Raw genomic sequence first — 22,457 nt, 5'->3', positions numbered from 1 at the left:
TCATCTAGGAATCTGCATGTAATATTTTCATTTTGTGGACAGAGTGCCGAATTGAGATGCTTGAGTAATGAGGAGAACTAACCTCTTTTTTGTTTAGAAGGGAGCGAACCATATGTGGGGACCTAAAATTTACAACAACGCAGTCTCCCTCTATTGTTTTATCTGAGGAACCCAGCCAGCCTACTCTACGGACTATGAGTATTTCATTGGTATAATCAGGGTTAAAACGCTTATATTTGGTCATCCAATCCACCACCTTGTTTCGAAGGGATGTCCAAGATTCGATCTGTTCCTGTTTTAGTACTGGGACCCCTGAGAGAACTAAAACATAAGGACAGGAGGCTGGTGGTAAATCCAACTTCACTATGTTTAATCCAGTTGGAAGATAAGGGTCATTTGCCTTATGTGGTATCCCTTGGATGTTTCTATGCTTCTAGCTTGTAATGGGCGTCACCTTTTGGGGCAGTGGATCGTGTCTTTGGGATGTTCTCGCATATGGTTCTCTTGTTGATCCTGGTGTAATTTGTCTAGTGGGCTGCTTTGATCCTTCTCTAAGTATTATAGGGCCATACCTAAGATGTTGGTTAGGGGTCGAATTCACTACGGATGTTCTAAGTGAGTCTATATCCTCCTTCAGTAGATCTAAATTCTGCTTTATGGTACTGAATCTTTCATTTATTAGGGGGGTCAGTGTAGTCATCATGGCCTTAGTGTGTGCTTCTATAAGACCTCTAATAGGAGCTTCTGTAGATGGGTTTAGCTCGTTTGGTCAGTGTGAGGGGGCGTTAGAAGTCGAAGTAGGTGCATGAGTATTAGTAGTTCCCTCTCCTTGTATGACTGCCATCTGTTTTCCTACGGGATCTGGGCCCTGTTGCTCCTTTTTCTCCCTTCCCTACAACCCTTTGTGCCAGTTTGCTTAGCATTTGCTTGAATCCCTTTTTTAAAAAAAATGTTTGGTTCTGGGTTTTTGGGCCTGACCCTCCTAGTGAGTGGTGTTCTGTCGATCTGCTGGTTCATTGGGGAAGGGGTTTGTAGAGGATAACTTTGAGTGGTTATCTGTTGTTGAATAATAACCCTCTGAGTTAATGGTCTCGTATTCAGTTCCTCTCTAGATAACTGGAGCATTGTGGGGTCAAGGGAGAGTCTACGTTCCGTTAATGCGATCTCGTGGGTTAGAAGCGACTCTGCCCTCACCAAAAAGTCATCCAAAGTACCCACTGCACTCTTTCGTTTAAACATCTTCCTTTACAGCAAGCACTATGTGAACACCTAAGATGGTTCTGTACTATAGACTTGTTTGGGGAGATCAGATACAATGATTAAAGAGAGACGCCGAACCTTAGTTTCGTACAGCACAGCTTAGAGTTCTTAAAGTTCCCAATAATGTTACTCACGAACCAAGGGGGGTGGCCCTGCCCTGTCCCTTCCTAACCCTAACTGGCACAGACGGGCCCACCCTTGGCCCGGGCTTAGCCCGCGCGCGTCCGCGGCGCGGGATGCTGAGGGTGATTATAAGCCTTTCAGGTGAGGTGGGAGGGGCAGCCGGTTTGTTCCGCGGCCCCCGCTGGTTCCTGGGCGCTGAAGTCCACAGCCTGCCAGTTCACAGCAAGTCCGGTAGCAGCGCGGCGTCTCCCGCAAAGTGGGAGGCGCAAGGAGTCTATAAAGCCCTTCAGGTGAGGTGGGAGGGGCTGCCGGTTTGCTCCGCAGCCCCCGCTGGTTCCCGGGCTCTGGAGTCCACAGCCTGACAGCTCACAGCAAGTCCCGTAGCAGCGCGGCGTCTCCCGCGAAGCGGGAGGCGCAAGGAGTCTATAAAGCCCTTCAGGTGAGGTGGGAGGAGCTGCCGGTTTGCTCCGCGGCCCCCGCTGGTTCCTGGGCGCTGGGGTCCATAGCCTGACAGCCCACAGCAAGTCCCGTAGAAGCACAGTTGAATTTGTTGAACATTGCAAGAAATCTCAGACCTAGCAGAAGTCCTGCTTCAGGTCGAGGCGCAGACCCGTTCTGGCTTTCAACGCTGTTCCACCACCAGGTTTTCCTTGTGGTCAAAATCATCCAGTATGTCAAAGTCCATTTCAAAAAGGAAACACTGGAAAATGAAGCAGTGCTCTGTCTCGTTCCAGCACTCTTTATTTAAAGAGAAGTTGTGAGGAAGTCATGATGTCTTTCTGTCTCTCTCCTAATCCCCAGTTGTGGAGCTGATCCCATAACTGATCTTGACTTGCCCAGAGTTCCCCTGGCCATCGGCGACATTGCAGTGTGTCAAGGCCTTGTAAGGCCATGCTTTGCATGTTTGACACTCTTCCAGCTCTCTCCGGTGCTCTTTCATGCCCAAACAATCTGCAGGGGCTTCTAGTTTGGATACTGCCTACAGATCCTTCCTCTGTGCTCTTCCAAGCCCTGGGAAGCCACATTTGATTCCGTACCGACTCCTGTGCTGACTTCCATTTCGGCTCCAAGACCTACGCTGGTCCTCCTTTCACCGATACTGATCCCTATGTCGCTGGTGCCATTGCTGACTCTGGTGTCCAACCCCAAGTTGAATCCATCTCGACCTGGACCGATGACCTGATCCGACTCCATGCCAGCACACTCAGTTCACTTCCAGCCTGATTAAGGCAATATACTTCCTCTACCATTGAGTCATCCTCCGAGGCTCAATCAGCTTTTCGGATGACAATGGGCCTGATGGCAGATGACTTACCTCCTCATTATGATGATGACTGTTGATACATGAATTTGCACGAAGCCAGTGGGCTTGATGTTTTCACTGATACAGGGTTGATTTCTTCTCTTGGGACTCCAACAGAAGAGTGCTTCGCTTGCTGTATTCATCAGATGTGCAATTAAGATCCTGGACCTACAGCTATCCACTTTGGAAGTTAAAAACAAACTTCCTTACTGATGTTCTCTAACCTGAGCCTGTTTCCCCTGAGTCCTGGGCCCTTAATACTGTTCAATGAAGCCCTATCTGATACTCTTAAAGGCACTTGGTCTAAGCCCTGCTCTTGTCCAACAGTGAAAAGGCAGATAACCAAATATCACAGACCAGCACCTGGCGACTATGATTTTTTAGGAAACATTGTAATCCTGAATGTTTGTGGTCCAAGCTTCCAGTAGAAAGGTGAATCCTAATTCATGTCCCATGATTCCCCTGACTTGGAGTAGAAAAGGACTAAGGCATTTGGGAAACAAATGCTTTCTTCGGCCAGCGTAGTACTGAGGTTGGCCAGTGCAGTTTGCCTACTAGCCCTTAAATGCATGCCCTCTGGGACATGGCCAATGATACCTTGCCAGCAGGCTTGGAAGAGTTTAGGGCTTCCTTGACTCAAACCATTCAGGATGGTCAGGATGCAGCCAGGTGTGTGATTTGTGGTTGTCTGGACGTTACTGATTGTGTGGAGTGAGCAGTTATACCAAAGGGCAGTGCCCTGTCACCATGAGTGGATGCGATCCACAGGTTTTTCTGGATCTGCTTTCTGATGGATCCCGCCTCTTTGGTGAGAAAGCTGATTCTGCCCTAGAGTGCTTCACGAAAGCTGGCCCACAGTGGGTTATTTTGAGCTTTTGACCCCTTCTCGGCAGTTCCTCATTATTTTCAGCTCTTCCAATGCTTCTCCAGCGGTTTGGTGGTTGAGGCAGTGTCGGGTCCCACTCCCCTGTTATTATCCCAGTCCTTTTGTGTTTGTGGCAGGGATCAGATGGGCAATGTACAGGTCGCTGATACCATTGGCCTTCCAAATCCCCCTGCCTTGCGGCATTAGCCTCCAAGATGTTTTAGTTTGCCTGTGGCAACCATCCTGTGGGAGGCAGGGTCCAACATTTTCTTCCAGTATGCAATCTATCACATCCGACAGGTGGGTCCCCCAGATCGTCCAGCAAGACTATGACCTTTGTTTCTTTTTGACCCAACAAAGCTTGCTCGCACATCAGAACAGCTTTTAGCGAAGCACCTATCCATCTTATTTCAAGAGGTGCAATATTTAATGTCCATAGGGCCCATGAAGACAATGCCAGATTCAGAAATAGCGACAAGGTGTTACTTCCGCCATTTCCTTGTGCAGAAGAAGGCCTTCATCTTATTTTAGATCTTCACCTTCTGAAAGCCTTCATTTGGAAGGACCAATTCAAAATGCTCACACTGGCTCAGGTTCTGTCTACGGTAGATCCAGGCAACTGGATGGTAGCCTTTGACCTGCAAAACAGCTACTTTCATGTGCCCATTCGGCTGTCCCACAGACCTTACCTGCAGTTAAGTGTCGGCTAAGATCATTTTCCGTTTACCAGCACCCCTCAGTGTTCACAAATGGATGGCGGTGGTCACCACCTATATTCGGAGGTTGGATATAGGTTTTCCAATACTGTGGTGACTGTTAAAGATAGGCTCACTGCAGTCAGTCATTGACCACCTCCAGACTACAACAGCAAACTTCCTGACATAGTTGGGATTCTCGATGAATGAGTTGAGGTAACATCTGACTTTTTTTGCGGAGCATTCCTTTTTGAAGGAGCTGTTTTGGACACAGTGCTGTTGATGGTCTTTCCTCTGTCACATTGAGTCCTGTAAATTCGGGCTATGATCCCGATGTTTCAGCCTCGGCCCTGGATATTGGTGAAAGTAGCTCTGTGGTTTCTTAGCTGTTGCTCTACTGCATTCTGCTTTTCTACTTCACCAGGTGGCACACGTGGGCTCTGTAGTGGGATCTGAAGTTTTAGTGAACCCAGCACCACGGAAACATTTTGGATGACATTCACGTTTCGGAAGAGACTGCAAAAGATCTGCAGTGGTTGCTGCCCAACTGCAACCTGACATGCAGCATACCTCTTTCTCTTTCCCACCCAGAGCTGATGTTGGTGACTGGTGCTCTACTGCTGTGCTGAGGAGGTAATCTGGGAGAGGTTGAGATCAGAGTTCTCTGGTGGAAAACAGTCTCCATATCAATCGGTTGCAGTTTTGGACCATTTGTCTGGAATGAAAGAAGTTCCTACCATTTATCAAGGGAAAGCTGGTATAGGTTCTCATGGACAGCTGCACCGCTATGTAATACTGCATCAAGTAGGGAAAAGTGGGATCATGAATCCTGTGTCAATAGGCGCTTCACCTTTAAAGGTGGTTAAAACTTCAGATCATGAATTTTAGGCCATGCAAGCTCAGCTGAAAGCACCTGGTGGATCATGAATGGCGAGTGCACCTCGAGATGGCTTAGGAAATCTTCCATCGGTGGGGAGAACCCTGGCTGGATCTTTTTGCCACTGCTGAGAATGTGCAGTGTCGCACATTGTGCGTTTTTAATTTCCCAAGAAAGCTTTCTCTAGGAGGTATATTCAGGCTAGAGTAGAGCATGGGACTTCTGCATGCCTTTCCTCCTCCCTCAAGTTCTGAAGATCAGGAAAAATCTTCCTCAAGCTATCCTGGTGGCTCTGGATAGGGCCAGGAGAGTGTTGCACCCAGAACATTTGGGCATAAGCATCTGTTCTCTGATCTGGCTGCCTTTTTGGGAGTGTCTTCTTTCACAGCAGGGCAGGATTCTGCACCTGAACCTGCTCAATTCTACACGTTCAGGCGTGGTGGTTGAGTGGCAGCCGTTGACTACATTCGATCTTCCATCAGAGGTTGTGAATGTCATCCTTGCTGCCAGGCATTCCTCTGCAAAGTCCATTTATGACTAGCGCTGGAGCAAATTTGTGGCCTGGTGTGCTGTTGGATGTTTTGTCATTTTTTGCCATTGACCCAGGAAGGACTTGCTGTGGGCAATGTTAAAGGTTATTTGTCTGCCCTTTTGGCTTTTTTACCAATTGCCCGACCAACAATCCATGTCAAATTACTGGTTTTGATATTTTGTATCCTTAAGGGTTTGCAGCATGCTTTCCACCTAAGCCTTTTGCGATGCAACAGTGGGAATTAAATAGGGTTGTAATTTTTCTTGTATGTACCCCTTTTGAACCAATGCACAGATGTCTATTGCACCTCCTGTCTTGTGCTAACATCCTAACACTGGGGGAGTGAGCTTCAGACCCTCTCAGTCTGAACAGTCTTAGTCTGAGCCTCCTTATGCCAATTATTTTCCAGACAAACTGTGTTAAGGACTCGAGCAGCATGCCTACTGAAGGTGGTAACTCCTTTTCATGTCAGACAAGCCATAACTCTTCTGCCATTCTTTGCTCTACCTCATAGTGTACAGGGGACAGATGGGGAGATAGATTGTTGGGAGAGACCAGAGTGGTGAGGAAGAAGGATGTGTAGAGTGAGTGAAAGGGATGAGAAAGAGTATCTTCTTTAATTGTAGGAGGGTTAGTGGTGGTTTGATGATTGAGGGGGTGCTGTTGCTGTTCTTTGGGGTGGTGTTAAATGCTGTGAAAAAGTCCATCAGGACCTGGAAGGAAGGGTGAATTTTGTTATTGAGGAAGGTGTCACTAACTACATGCAGGGTGGCTGTTTCAGTACTGCAGTGTGGTCTGAATCCTAATTTATAGTCTTGAAGTAGGTTATTCTTGCTGATATGCTCCTATATCTGGTTGGCAACTGCCTTCTTCATTTTTTTCCCACAAATAGGATGTGGGTTGTAAGATAGAAGTTTGCAAGCTCGGTTGGATATAGTATAGGCTTTTTAGCAGGGCAGAATCAGCCCCGTCTTGAGGTTGTCTGGAAAGGTGCCTTGGGTTAGCAGACAATGACAGTTTGGTATAGCGATGTGAGGACTTCTCCGTGCACAGACTTGACGATGGAGGAGGGAAATAAGTCAACTTTCTAGGAGGAGGTTTTGTGTAACTTTATAATCTGTAAGGTCTATGTGAAAGTGTGTGGTGGGGTGGGTATAGGTAATGGTGTGGATGATGATAATAAGTTGGCTGGTATTAAATCATATTCTCCAGTATTGTATCATTTATAGATTCACATGCTTGAATCTGCCCCGTCGTCATGGTGGGAGTCCCACGGTAACTGTAAAATAGCAGTACACAGCTAAAAGGACAGTCTCTCATGAGAATCAACAGATCTTAGTAAACAGTTAACATCATTAAGGAACATCCAAACTCCAGCCAATCATGTGACAGACCCCTGAATATCCATCCCCTGCAGAGCCTGCATAGCTCAGATTTCTTACCGCACATCATGTGTTAGGGACACAGTATTTCTGCTTCGAAGTCTTCAACTTTCAACTGGCTGTTTTCCTTCTTCAAAATTCTCTTCAACTGAGGTGCTGCTAGAAAGTGAGTTTTCTGCTTATTTTCAGTATTTTATACAGAATATCAGAGTAAAAAAAGGGCTGTTCAGGCCCTGTACGGCTTGTGGGAAGTCTAGGCTGTTCTCAGAGGATCCTCACAAGGAGTGCTTATATTGGCTGTATCCAGAGCACAAACCTAAAGATTGTAAGCACTGCCAGACTTTCTCTTCAAAAACCCTCCAAGACCAATGTATCACTTCTGAGTTGGGGTCGCCATTTGAGAGTGGTGTCAATCAGCTCCACATCGGTCTACTGGAGTTAGGGGCCATTCAAGTTGCTTTGAATTTCTTCCTTCCATCCATCAAAGGGAGACTGGTGCAGAGCCTCATGGACAATACCACCGCCATGTGGTACTGCAACAAGCATGATAGGACAGGGTCATGCACCCTGTGTCAGAAGGTGCTACACCATTAGAAGTGAATGGAGTGCCACGTACATTTTCCTGGTGGCACACCACCTTCGTTCTTCTGTGAACGTCAGGGCGAACAAATCCAGCTGGCGATGCCTAGCGGATCACGAATGGCAGCTAAACAAGGAGGTAGCACAAGGTCTCTTTCACAAATGTGGAGAACCTTGGCATGATTTCTTCGCCTCGCTGAGAATGTGCAATATCAGTATGTGCTTTGTAGCTCCCAAGACAGCTCTCTGAGACACATTCTGCCTAGAGTAGAGCTCAGGATTCATGCACGCCTTTCCATCGCTACCTTTCCTTCAGAGAATTCTGAAGGAGATCAGGAACTACTGGGCCCAAGTCATCCTAATGGCATAGGATTGGGCAGGCAGAGTGTGGCACCTGGAAGTCCTGTGCATGACTAGTAGTCGTCCGGTCATACCTACCCTTCAGGAGGACCATCTGTTTGTTCGTCGTGTGAAGGGAGTCTCCCTGAGCTCTGCTCAGTTTTCTCAACTTCAAGTTTCCAGTCTTCTCAGCATGTCTTCAAGTAAGAAGTCTTTATTTAGACCTTGCTCTTCTTGTGGGAAATTGCATCTTTACTCTGAAGACCCCCACAAGAAGTGCATTTATTGTCTTTATTCCGACCATGAGGTTAGTAACTGCAAGTTTTGCAGGACTTTCTCTACAAAGACCCTTAAGGACAGAGAAGGCCGTCTCCTCATTTGGCTCCAGCGTCTTAAGGATAAGGATTCGGCACTGTCAGATGCAGAAAGTTTGCAGTCTGGGCCTTCTAAAGCAGCCTCCAAGCGTAGTAGTGTGCAGGATATGCCTTCACCTTTTCTAAAAAGGAAAAAACTTTCCCTGTCTATGGCTACTGCGGTGTCTTCACCACCTCCTACTACCTCTACGCCCACGAGACCTGGCTCTCAGGCGTCTTCTGCTGCCTCCCATCATGTTTCTGCTCCGAAACATGTTTCATCATCGACTGGAGCGTCGACGATCGTCCCGACGACGACATCAGCCTCCGGATCATCTTCGACGGCTCCGTCGACGTCTTTCATGTCGACTAAGGTATCGCTTAGCTTCAAGACTGTCTCGTCGACGATACCTATTGCCTTGTCGTCGACGAAGAAATCTGCTTCGTCTTCAGCAAAGTCATCGTCGACGAAAGCTCACAGGAAATCTTCTCTGTCGTCGGTCCCGTTGACGACGGCTCCGTCGACGGTGGCTTCATCATCGCCAACGACTTCGTCGACGACCTTGCCATCTACGATGGTTCCGTTAACAGCAGCTCCGTCGACGGTGGATCTTTCTGCAACAACTTCGTCGACATCTCTGCCAGCGTCGTCGTCGGCACCGTCGGCGAAACCATCAACGGTGGTTCCTTCATCGTTTGTCTCATTGCCTTTGGTGCCCTTGTCTTCCCCCGGGTCTGGCTCTTACAACGCCGACCCCTTGCACCATAGTCGTCAACGGCCAGTTGACCAACTATCCATTCCAGATCCGCAGCCTCCCTCGCCCATGTTCGCCATGGTCTCTGAGCAGGATTCTGACTCTGACAATGATGTGGGTGTTTCCTTCAGAGTGGCACGCAGTCCTTCGGATTTGAGTATTAAGTACCAGGATTATGGTGATGATGATGATGACGACCAGTATTCTCATGCAGAAGAACACTCTGTACAAGTTCCAACTGCGACACTGCTTTTGTCGCTCATCTCAAATCCCCAACATATGTTGGATGACTACAACCGGCGTTTCCCGCCTTCTCCGCAGGGTACGCCTATGCCTCATGTGCCTGCGGCTGCGACGGCTCCTGTCCCTGTTCCACCACCTTTGCCACCAACGCCTTCACCACAGGTTCAGACGTCAGTGAAGATACACACTACGGTGTACCCGGTTGATGATGACGTCATTCCGGAACGGGAAGATTGAGAAGTCCACGATGATGATGATGATGCCGCCACCCTCATGGCTGAGTGGGACGACTACCAAATCCAGACGCCTTCCCCTCCTCCGGTGGACATTGCAAGTTTCCATCAGCCGATCGAAAGAGCGGCACAGCGCTTCAAGTTGCCTAGAGTCTAGAGGGAGGAGGACTGTTTTCTCTATGATTTTAAAAATCAACCATTCAAGCAAGTCCACACTATACCCATCATAGACTTTATATGGACTGAAGGGGTGAAGTTCATGCAAACTCCAAATTCACTGCCAGCTCAACTGCCTCGCCTTGAGAAAAAATACAAGGCGCCCATAGGATCTCCAGCGTGCCTTGTCGCTCATCCAAAGCCTGACTCAGTGGTCACTCAAGCTGCACAACGTCGTTCCCGTAATCCGGCATCTCCAATTTCAGCTCCTCCAGATAGGGAGTGTCGTCGCCTGGGCGCTATTGGACGCAAGTTCTCCACTATGGCATCCACTACGGTGAGGGCGGCTAATGCTTTAGCCATCTTAGGCCGCTACGACCGCCAGATGTGGTCGGACTTGTCTGCCCTGGTGAACCTCATCCCTGACGCTTCCAAGGCTGAAGCTTTAAAGATTCTGCAGGACGTAGAGAGGACATCGGAGGAAATCATTGATTGCGCAGTTGACATTGCGTGCACTGGCTTTAGTCAGCTTGCTGGGGCAGCGGTCTTGCGAAGGCGGGGTTGGTTACGGTCCACCTCTTTCCGCCAAGAAGTCCAATCCAAGATCCTGGATATGCCGTACGACGGTGAGTCGCTTTTTGGAGCGCACATAGACAAGGATTTGCAGTCCATTAAAAAGGACACTGATACTGCTCGCTCATTGGGGACTTAACAGTTTCGGAAGCAGCCATTTCGGGGTGCATGCGGATCGGCACCTCCTCAACTTTTCGTGGAGGAAACACTCAATATGGCTCATACAATCAAGTTAACCCACGTTACTCTTCCAACCAACAGCAGTCCTCCCAACAGCAGTCGTCCAAATCCTACAGGGGAAAATACTCGTATAGAGGATCCACTCCCAAACGGCAATGACTTGCGTATCCCCCCCAGTGTTGGAGGTCGAATCTCTGTTCTTTTCTCAGTGGTCCTCCATCACCTCGGACCGCTGGGTTCTGGACATTGTGACAAAGGGCCATGCTTTAGAGTTCATCAAGATTCCTCCTCCCACTCCACCGTCTGGCCCACCTCAAGGAGCTTTTCCATCAAGTTCGTCTTCTAATTCAGAAAGGTGCCGTTGAAGTGGTTCCCAAGTCTCAGAGAGGAAAGGGTTTCTATTCTCGTTTCTTCCTAATACTCAAGAAGACTGGAGATTGCCGACCGATTCTGGATTTGCGAGCGCTCAACAGGTACCTCAAGAGCCAATCCTTCAGCGTGCTTACACTAGTAGAGATCCTGCGTCTTCTCTCCATGGGCGACTTTATGACCACCATCCACCTTCGGGATGCTTACTTCCGTGTTCCAATTCTTCAAAAGCATCGGAAGTACTTGCGCTTCCGGGTGGGACGGAGAGACTTCCAGTTCAAGGTGTTGCCCTTCGGCCTCCGGTCCGCCTCTTGTGTCTTCACAAAAGTATTTGCTCCAGTAGTGGCTTACCTGCGTCTCCGAGGCGTCCAAATCTTTCCATATCTGGACGACTGCCTCCTCAAGTCACAGTCTCTCAAACAGCTGCTTCAACACACTCGTCTTTGTCAGGACGTGTTTCGATCTCTCGGCCTAGCCATCAATGCCGACAAGTCTCAGGTCGAACCGGCTCAAAGCAGGAATTTTCTGGGAGCGACATTGGACACAATGCTTTCAAAGGCATTCGTGTACCAAGAGCGTCAACAAAAGATCCTCCGCTTGGTGTCTCTGATTCGGGCAAGACCGTCCGTTTCTGTCCGGATCTTAAAGTCATTTCTGCGGATGGCATAGTCTTGTATTGCACTGATCCCAAATTGCAGACTACGGACTCTCCCCATTCAGGAGGAATTGGACGTACAGTGGCGTCAGGTCTCCGGTTCTTTCAACGACCTTGTGAGTGTCACCGCTCGCATGAGATCAGCTTTACATTGGTGGGCGCAACCGTCCAACCTTGCAACAGGAACTTCTTTCCTCTCCACCACTCCAGAGCTCCCGCTCACAACAGACGCCTCATTAGAAGGCTGAGGTTCTCACATTCAAGGCCTTTCCATCAAAGGCAAATGGTCTCTGATTCAACGTTCCTGGCACATCAACAAGCTGTAGTTGATGGCAATTTTTCTTGCGCTCAAGTCGTTCCTTCCTGTGATTCAAGTGGAATCGGTGCTCATTCAGACGGACAATACCACCAGTATGCACTACGTCAACAAGCAGGGCGGAACCAGGTTTCCACTCTTGTCTCGGCTGGCTCAGTCGATCTGGGATTGGGCAATCCGTCATCCAGTTACCCTGGCGGCGGTGCATCTGCCGGGCGTCTCCAACATCCTAGCGGATTCCCTCAGCAGGTCCACGTCATCGACCCACGAGTGGGAGTTGCATCAACCAACTCTCGACCTCGTTTTTCAACGATGGGGTCGTCCGTCTCTGGATCTCTTTGCAACACCGGAGAACCGGAAATGCCCATCTTATGCAAGTTGGCATCCCCACCACGGGTCATGCGGGAATGCCCTTTTGATGAATTGGTGCGATCTATTCACCTACGCTTTTCCTCCGATCCCGTTGGTGCCTCGTGTGCTGTGGAAGATGCGGAGGCAGCCCTGCCACATTCTCCTGATCGCCCCCCGATGGCCCCGACAGGCATGGTTCTCGGAGTTGCTCCTACTGTCCCAGTGCGAGCCCATCCTCCTTCATCCTCGACCGGACCTCCTCACGATGGACAAGGGTCAAATTTGCCATCTGAACCCCTCCTCTCTACAATTGTTGGCCTGGAACCTGAGCACCTTGAATTTGCGCATTTAAATATCTCGCCGGAATGCAGAGACATTCTCGCTCAGGCCAGAGCTCCGTCTACCATTAAGACTTACAAGCTCAAATGGAAGAGGTTCTGCCATTGGTGCGTGGCTACGAATATACATCCTATCCATTCCACTCCGGAGCAGCTACTTTCGTTCTTTTTGGACCTGGCTCAATCCGGGCTTTCCCATGCTACTTTGAGAGTTTTCTTGGCGGCAATCTCTTGTTTCTGGCAGGATGGCTCCTCCTCTCTCTGCTCTTCCAGAGTTATTCGTCAGTTTTTCAAAGGACTGTTCCGGAAGTTCCCACCTCTTTGGCATCCTCTATGTCGTCTTAGCCCAACTAATGAAGGCGCCATTCAAGCCTATCCATAAGGCTGACTTAACGTTTCTGACCTGGAAGGTAGACCTTCTCCTTGCTCTGACTTCATCTCGTCGCGTGAGTGATCTTCATGCTTTCACTGTTAAACCTCCTTTTCTCCAATTCAAACCAGACTGTGTGGTGCTTCGCACCAACCCAACTTTCCTGCCGAAGGTGCCTACAGATTTCCATCTAAATGAGCCTGTTTTCTTAAAGACTTTCTTTGCCGATCCTCAATCTCCGGCAGAGCAGCAATTACACTCTTCGGACATCAAACGATGCCTTAAATTTTACATCAGCAGGACAACCCTTTTCGCAGGTCTGATCAACTGTTCATTGCCTACGGACGCATGCGTAAAGGGCGCCCTGTTACCAAGCCAACTACTGCACGTTGGATTTCTTCAGCCATTGTCTTCTGCCATCAGCAGGCCGGCAAGCCTCTACAATCTTCAGTGAGGGCTCATTCCACCAGGGCGATGTCCTTCTCTACCGCCCTGTTTGCTGGTGTGCCGCTTCATCAGATCTGCCGAGCAACCACGTGGTCCAACAGGCACACATTCACGAAGCACTACTGCTTGGATGCTATCAACGAGGTGGATACAGCAGTGGGACAGGCAGTACTTCGTCATCTTTTTAACTAAGGTGAGCCTCTGTCTTCCCTCCTCCACTATGGTTTTATATGATTGCTATCAGTACTTACAGGACTGTATTATTATTGTCTCTTTGGTTTCTCCATGCTGTTGCATAGCAATCGGACCTCTTCGGATGTTACTGCTCTCTATTCTATTCAAGCATGTGAATTTATGAAAGACACCCTAATACTGGAGAAGAACAATTATTACTTACCTGTAAACAGGTGTTTCTCCAGTATTGGTGTCTTTCATAGATTCACGTGCGACCCACCCTCTTCCCCTCAGAGGTTCGCTTCTCCTCATCGACTCTTTTGTCACTCTTGTGCTACAAAAATCTGAGGAGAAGGTTCTGGAAGGGTGCTGGCGCCTGATTGGCTGTAGTTTGGACTAACATAATGACAGGAATATGTTACAAGTGTTTTCTCTCTCCATCATGTATTCCTATGTAGGAATTGTTTTTTAGTATTTATTATGTATTTTCTAGTATTATTTCATGTGTTATGTATTTACATACATATGTTATTGGTATTTTATTGCTATTTTATTTACCGTGGGACTCTCACTTCGACGACGGGGAATATTCAAGCATGTGAATCTATGAAAGACACCAATACTGGAGAACCACCTGTTTACAGGTAAGTAACAATTATTCTTCCTCATCGCCATAACATCTGTGTGGCAGGCAAATGAGCTACAAGCCCTCTGTAAATCTGTGGGCCACAACATTCTTTCCAGACAAGCTGGTGTTGAGAACTTGAGCCTCCCTCCACCTGAAAGTGGTTACTTCCTTTTATGTCCGGGAAAATGTCATCCTCCCAGCTTTCTTTGCTCCATCTCCTCTCTTAGGATCGCTCCAAGGAGAGGCCACAATGTCTGTATCCTAAACGAGTTCTCAGCTTCTGTATTGATTGCACCAGGGAACATTGTGTGAACGATTAGCTCTTTGTTGGATATGCTAGAGCCAAAAAGGGCAAAGCAGTGCCGAAAAAGAAAATTTTTCACTGGCTCGTTCTCTACATCAAAAACTGCTACACACAGATTGAGCAGCAGCCTCCTGAAAGCCTGTCGGTTAATTCCGCCAGAGCTCAGGCTGCGATGTTTGAATCACTCCACATGTTAACGAAGCACTACTTTCTGTACAGGCCAACTCCGACAAGAAGAGTATTTTACCCTTTTTTGCCCGGCAAGATTGTTTGGTTGGAGGCAGTTCACAGACCCACCACATGGAAAGTTCTCCTTTGGTAGCGATTCAAAAGGTGATGAATCTGCAGGTATCTGCATCTGTCAGAAGAACAAGTTACTTATGTTGGTAATACTCTTTCTTGTAAATATTCTATCTAACCGCAGATTTCTCACTGATTCTTCTTCCTTCCCTTCTGTGAAGTGGGTTCATTTTCTTCTAAAAAGACTAAAGATCTGCACACGGATCAATACTAATCTGCTGTTGGGCTCCTGGGTTTAGGGCTGTAGACAGCCTAGAAAGCAACTGAAATCGGTGTGCTTGAATGGTACTTGTATGCAGCTACGTACCTTCAGAGCAGAACCCTATCAGCAGAGACCCACACGATTCCAGCTACTGGCGCACATGGGTACTGCTTGAAGGTTTCTGGATCCCAGTTTGACGCCTGGGACAGTATTTACAAGGTGAGGAATCTGCAGTTAGATAGAGTTGTTGTATTTCTATCTAGAACCCTAATTCGATATTCCCGATTAATGCCCTTGTGCGGTTATAATCAATAATATCCTTACAAAGGCATAAGAATCATATCCATATTCAGTAATAGCCCATGCAGTCCAAAGCACAGCACGGCTACTCCCATCGACTCCTAGAAAGCACAACTCGTTCTTTAAACAAACCAAGCCTCCAGCAGCCCGGGAAATTCCCCCCCTGCTTTTGTTTTGATTTGAACAAGAACTCCTGGAGTCCAGCAAGAACTGTTAGGTTCGAGGCATGTGGGCTGCTGAATTCATATCTTGTGCATATATCGCCGCCTAGTGTTGGGTCCGGATGATTGCACATTGTTGTCGTGGAAGAGTCTTCGAAGTATCACAAGATAGGTGGCTCCTCCCCTGGACTACAGTGCGCATGGGCATCCTCTCCACCCTCAGATTGTTTTTTTCCGCCATTGGGTTCGGATGTACTTTCTTGACTCAAGTTCGGAATCAATATAAATCTCTTTTCGCAAGGCCAAAAGGCCTTTGGGGCGTCTGTATTGTCTCTCGTTTGGTGCCTAGTACTTGATACAGTTCTTCGAACAGGACGTCGAAGGCCGTTTGCCTTTACGACACCTAAGGCCCCGACGACGATCGACGATGGAATGGAGCCCGTTCAAGAGATGCCCCGTCTGCAACTCCAAATACCCTCACATTGATGTGCACCCAGTGTGCAATAAATGCCTATCTCCAGACCACGACGAGGCCAGCTGCATGGCCTGTTCCAAGTTCCGGTCAAAGAAGACACTTCGGCTTCGACGCGCCGCCGACAGTCGGCGCAGAAAACCGCACCTGAACCGGAGAACATCTTCGAGGCTGATGACGAGGGCGTCTGTGAAGAGGATTCTGACCAGCAGTCGGACCCTGCGTCGGAGCACGACTCTAACTATAACGAGGACGAAGAAGAAGACTACGTCCATGAGGAATACGCCGTCGAGGTAGGAGACGACGCAGAGGCCATCGGAGCCGTCGATGACGACTCAAGCGATGAGCAAGGCCCACCCGCAGTCGCGGGGCCCAATACTGACACTGTACTCTCTAAGACTCAGGTCGAGGCATCGCAGGAAGGCCTTAGCCAAGATCTTAACCTGAATTCTATAGCCCCGCGTCAAGGCCCGGCTAAGAATACTTCTAAGGAGCCATCGGTCGATCAACCACTCTCAGCGGTGAAATCGAAACTGAAACAGACAGATGCTAAATCGAAAGCGAAACTGCTAAAGACCGGCCTCGGATTCGTCGGCTCCAATCAAATCTAAGAGTGTCATCAACCCTTCGGGGTCACAAGGGGGCGTCGGCCCGAAAACCAGGGCGCCGAAGCCTGACTCTACGGTCAAGCACGTCGCGCTGACGCAGTCGACGTCCAAAGATGGCGACGCTGGCAAAGGACTCAAGGCTAAAAAGACTATCGATCCGAAGCTTACAGTCTCCAAGCCAATATTGAGCAAGGCCTTCGAGTCGAAGAGTAAACCCGACCCGAAAGAGCATGTCGCGTCGAAGCAAAAGAGCGTGCCTGCTGCGCACCAAGAGCTCGAGTCGACGCAGGGCCGCAAGCAAACTAGTGATCAGACAACGTTGGGCGGATCGAAGACAGCGCCACCTTCGAAGAAGGTCGGTTCGACTCCAATGCTTACGCCACCAATTAAGTATGGACTGCCCCCGAACGCTCGACCGAAAGCGTTCGAGCCACAAAAGAGCACCGACCCAGCCAAAAAAGTGTCAGTGGTTTCAAGGACTCAGCCCGTTGAGGAGGATGTGGTGTTCCAAGGACCCTCCTATGACAATCAGTCGAAACTGTTCATCGACTCAGATTCTGGCAGACTCTCCATTTACAAACGGAAAATCATTCCAGAAAATCCTTTAGTCATACAAAATCCCTCTCAAAAGAAAAAGGGATTCCGCCACCTCACCTGTTCTTTTTGAAGCTGTGGAGTCCTATGGACAAGACTATGCCTATTCTCCCACACGCACCAATGAGGATATGGAAGAGGGATACAATGAGGATGGCTTTACTTATCCTGTTGACACAGATCAAGAAGAACCTCAACCCTGGACTGACCCTGGTGAGCCACACACCACGCCTGACACTCAGTCCTATACCGTCAATACCTCGCATACTGAAGATACTGCTGCGTTTAACGCATTGATTGAAAGGGCAGCCAAGAACCATGACGTAGAAATGCATGCTGACCCAGTGGAGGAGGACTTTTGTTTGATACTTTCTCAACGCGCAGTGGAACGCCGTCGCTTAGCCGGAGTTGTGCCAGAGTCCTGCCCGTCTGCGCTCGTCCGCGTCGAGGTAGCGGGTGCGGACACAGGACTCTGGCTTCCAGTCCTCATCCCAACATGGACTTCATTACGCCGCTCAGGTACAATCGCGCTGAACTCCTCACCTTTAGGGATGGTCAGTCGGTATGTACTCATGATCCGGTGTGCCCACTTGTGGGACCTTATGACTGTCCTTGTGGCAGGTTTTCTTTAGATCCCCCTAGTGGGGTGCGCTCCTTTGAAAGACCTACCCTAGGTACTCGTATTGACATCTCTGGGCGAGCACTTAGTATATGGAGCCTTAATGTCAGATCATTGGTCAAGCACCATCAGTCCCTTCGTGATATGATCGACAAGGACTCACCGGACCTTATTTTTCTCACCGAGACCTGGCTACAGGACACCGACTCTGCCATAATAAATCTGGCCTTCCCTTCCACCTATACGGTCTTTACTCTGAACCGTACTTCCAGGGGTGGAGGCATAGCCATGGCAACAAAATCTTGCTTTCCGGCGGATTGGCAAGCTCTCGATCTGCCGATGTGCGAAAGCGCCTCCTTTAAGGTCACTGTCAGCCATCAGTTCACTCTTAGTGGCCTGTTAATTTATCGCCCCCCAGGGAATGACACGGTCTTCAAGGCCGCTCTCGTTGACATGGTTAATTCACTAGCTCCTAGATGTGCTAACTTTAACATCGTTGGCGATCTGAATATACATCTTGATCAGACGTATTCTTTACCCATTAGCTCTTTGATAGCGGACCTTGAAGCCATGCAATTGAACCAACTTGTCACCGCCCCCACCCATAGAGGAGGTCACATCCTCGACCCCTTTTTTACCACCTTGGACCGGGCTTTGGCATCTGACCCGATGGCGGTGGGATGGACTGATCATCTGTTGGTTAAAGTGTCATGTCCTTTGGATGACCACCAATTTAAACCTGTGGACAGATTGACCTTTAAAAGAAACTGGCGTAAGCTTAAAATGGAGGAGTTCGTTAAAATCCTCGAGGCACAGCCCTTGGGCAACCTGTCGAATGTGGAACAGGGATATGAACAGTTCTGTGCCTGGGTTCGTACTGCCCTCGATTCTCTTATACTAATGCGTCGGTCGAAATGTCATGCTAAAACTCGCAGCCCATGGTATAATGAGTCCCTTGCTGAGCTCAAGAGAACTTGCCGACAAGCGGAGAGGGCGTGGAGGAAGTCTTTTGACCCCACATTGAAATCACTGTACTTTACCCAGCTTAAGATCTACCACAGAGCTATCTGTCAAGCCCGGGCGGCATATTATGCTTCTGAGTTCTCTAACAGCCCTAACCCATCTAAATTAATTTTTAAGGTGCTCAAAGATCTGATGGGTAAACGGGCCACCTCGCTAGAAATCTGCACAGACTCTCATTGTGAAAGCTTGGCATCCTTTTTCGTGGAGAAGGTGCAGGTAATCTACCGAGGGTTTATGCCAGCTGTGCCCGATGTTGAGCCCAGGCCTGTTAGGGCTCTAGATTGTGAACCTTTGTCCTCCCTGCCTGCTATGTCGGTTGAGGCGTTTGACACTCTGAGCCTCAAAATTAAATCTGGCTCTCCTTTAGACCCTTTGAAGCCAGAGCTTATTACTCTTCTCCCGCCCCTATGTCGCGAACTCATATTGGACCTGATCAATCTTTCACTAGCTGAGGGCGTGGTTCCTGCTTCCTGGAAGCAAGCTGTGGTCAGCCCTATATTGAAGAAGCCTAGTCTAGACCCTCTGCTACCCGAGAACTACCGCCCCATCTCCCTCCTGCCCTGGATCGCCAAGGTCACTGAGGCACACGTGAATTCCATCTTGTCTGCCCATCTCTCTCGCAATAATATCCTTGACGAGAGCCAGAATGGCTTTCGTGCACAACACAGCACCGAAACGGCTCTGCTCTTTATGAGCGAACATCTTCGTTCGGTGCTGGATGCGGGGCAGACAGCGGCGCTCCTTCTGTTAGACCTGAGCGCCGCATTTGATACGGTGTCTCATGGCATTCTGTTGCGGAGGCTGGAGGAAGTGGGACTTGAGGGGAAAGCTCTTCAATGGTTCCGCTCTTTCCTTTCGGACCGGTTTTTTAAAGTGGCCATTCCACCTGGTCAGTCCTCGTTCCATCCTCTGGGGTTAGGAGTCCCTCAGGGATCTGCGTTGAGCCCCACGCTGTTCAACTTGTATGTGAAACCGCTGGCTGCTGTAGTTAGACAATCTGGCTTAACCATGACATCTTACGCCGACGACACGCAGCTGGCCGTGACACTCAGTGGGGACCCTGAGGTGACTGCCCCCAGGTTTCGCGCAGGGCTTCTTGCCGTGGCGGATTGGATGCGTATTAACTGTTTACAGTTAAACGCCAAGAAAACCGAAGTCCTGATTTTAGGAAAGCAAGCGGAATTGTGGGGAGATCAATGGTGGCCTCCTGAATTGGGGGTGACTCCCATCCCAGCGGCCGAAGTGAAGAACTTGGGGGTCTGGCTGGACTCCAACCTTTCTTTTACCAGCCATACTAAGAAGATCGCAGCCACCTGTTATGGGATTCTGCGAGGACTGAGACCTGTCCTCAAATTCTTCGACCCCCCCTACTCGGCAACTGGTGGTCCAAGCCTCCATTCTTTCCCGGCTGGACTACGGGAGTGCTCTGTTGCTCGGCGTTAATCAGGCCGAGGCGACTAGACTGCAGAGGGTGCAGAATGCCGCTGCGCGGGCCATTGTGGGCCTCCCGAGACGGTGCTCTGTATCGGCAGTCTTGACCTCCCTGCACTGGCTGCCGGTCAGACAGAGAATCAAATTTAAGGCACTCTGTCTGACATTTAAGATCTTGAAACTCTCGTCTCCTCCTGCCCTGATGGGTCTCGTTTCCCCATATGTCCCCAGGCGGTCTCTCAGGTCGGAATCTCTTTATCTAGCGAACATGCCTAGATTTAGACTGAGTAGGATAGGAGGTCGCTCTTTTCGCGTTATGGCGGCTGGATTATGGAACTCCCTTCCTGTCCATATCTGTGCCCTGAATAGCCTGACTCTCTTCAGACGGGCGATTAAGACCCATCTGTTTACCTCTGTTAACTGATCTCCTCTTCTCAGCGGCGATTTGTTATGTTGTGGTACTTGATCAGGCGCCAGGACGCCCCTTCGCTGGGGCAGCTGTGCGCTGAATAAAAGTTATTAACATAACATAACATAACTTCAGAAAGATCAGTAAAGACATTGCCTATGCTAAAGGGTGTCCTTAAACACGCTACTGACATTTTCAAGGAGACCACTAGGGCAAGGGTTGTAAACCCAAGGATTGAAAGGAAATACCGGCCTGCGCCTGTGGACCCTACGTACATCAAGGGCCAGCTCCCATTGGACTCCCTCGTGGTGGTTAATGCTCGTAAGAGAGCGAACTTTCAAACAAGTGGTGATGCTCCCCCTCCGCACAAAGAATCCAAAATCTTAGAAGCTTCTGGCAAGCGAGTAGCGGCTCAAGCGGCAAATATTTGGAGGATCTCCAATACACAGGCCCTATTAGCCAGATATGATAGGACACATTATGACACGTTAGATCAGCTACTACAACACCTGCCTGATGCTTATAAGGAGGGAGCAGAAATGCTGATACAGGAGGGGGAGTTCATTTCCAATGCATCCATCAAATGTGCGCTCGATGCAGCAGACACAGCAGCTAGGGCCATCAACACAAGTGTGATGCTTAGAAGGCATGCCTGGCTACGCATCTCTGGTTTTAAGCCAGAGATGCAAACAACTTTACTCAATCAGCCGGTTAACCCTGACTTTCTCTTTGGTCCTGATGTAGACACGACCCTCGAAAAAATCAAAAAAGACAAAGACAGCGAAATCCATGGGGGCTCTGCAGTCACAACAGTTCAGGGGCGGTTCCTTTCGTCTCTCCGGTAACAGGGGAGCCTCTAGAGGTCAAGCATCACAGCAAGCCCAATACAACAAAGGGGTACGCAGACCACATATAACAAGAACAATAGGGGTGGATATCGTGGGAACAGCACCAAAGGCAGAGGACGAGGAAATAATAATGCCAGATCCTCCGCCACCAATAAACAGTGACGTCTTGTCACTGCCCCCAGACCATATAACACCGGTCGGGGGAAGACTTCAGCAGTTCCTGGTGGTCTGGGAAGGCATTACGACAGACAGGTGGGTGAGAGAACTTATCCAATACGGCTATTGTCTGGAACTAACCTCCACTCCACCCAACACCCCCAAGACACCGTCCTATGTCCGCAGAGCATATGCACTTATTGCAGCAAGAAGTACTCTGCATGCTGCAAAAAGGGGCCATAGAACTCGTGCCTTTAGAACAGCAGGGTACAGGGGTGTACTCACTGTACTTCTTGATCCCAAAGAAGGACGGGTCTCTCTGGCCCATTCTAGACCTCAGACCACTGAACCAGTACATCTTGTCAGAACATTTTCACATGCTAACTTTACAGCAGGTTCTACCATTGCTCAGTCAGGGGGACTTCCTAGCAAGCCTAGACCTAAAGGACGCATATTTCCACATTCCCATTCACCCAGGACACAGGAAATATCTCAAGTTCACCATAAACAACCAGCATTACCAGTTCAAGGTCCTGCCTTTCGAGGTCACTACTGCCCCCAGGGTGTTCACCAAGTGCTTGGCGACAGTGGCTGCGCACCTTCGGAGACAACACATCCATGCCTATCCTTACCTGGACGACTGGCTTGTCCAAGCAAAGTCAGCCCAGCAATCTGCCAGCCACATGTCCCGCACGATTCACCTCCTACACAGTCTAGGATTCTCACTGAATTACCCAAAACCACATCTTCAACCCGCACATGTACAACAGTACCTAGATAAGACAATAAACACTCTGACAGCAACAGCGCAACCAAACTCTGCCAGAGTCAACAGCATGCAATTGCTAATTCAGAAATTCAGGCCCAACACTCACTCCCAGCGCAGGTATTTATGCAGCTGATAGGCATGATTGCCACCTGCATCTTCATAGTC

At 49.1% G+C, this 22,457-nt stretch overlaps 1 protein-coding gene across 1 annotated transcript in view; it reads left to right on the top strand.

The window, feature by feature from the left end:
- Nucleotides 1-22,457, top strand: part of SCML2 (Scm polycomb group protein like 2) — a 749,380-nt gene that overhangs the window by 511,448 nt on the left and 215,475 nt on the right. The gene's annotated exons all lie outside the window — the stretch shown is intronic.

Source organism: Lissotriton vulgaris, chromosome 8 (genome assembly GCF_964263255.1).
Source record: "Lissotriton vulgaris chromosome 8, aLisVul1.2, whole genome shotgun sequence".
Taxonomy (NCBI): Eukaryota; Metazoa; Chordata; class Amphibia; order Caudata; family Salamandridae; genus Lissotriton; species Lissotriton vulgaris.
The sequence above is the reverse complement of the archived record's forward strand: the minus strand, read 5'-3'. Positions and strand labels throughout refer to the sequence as shown.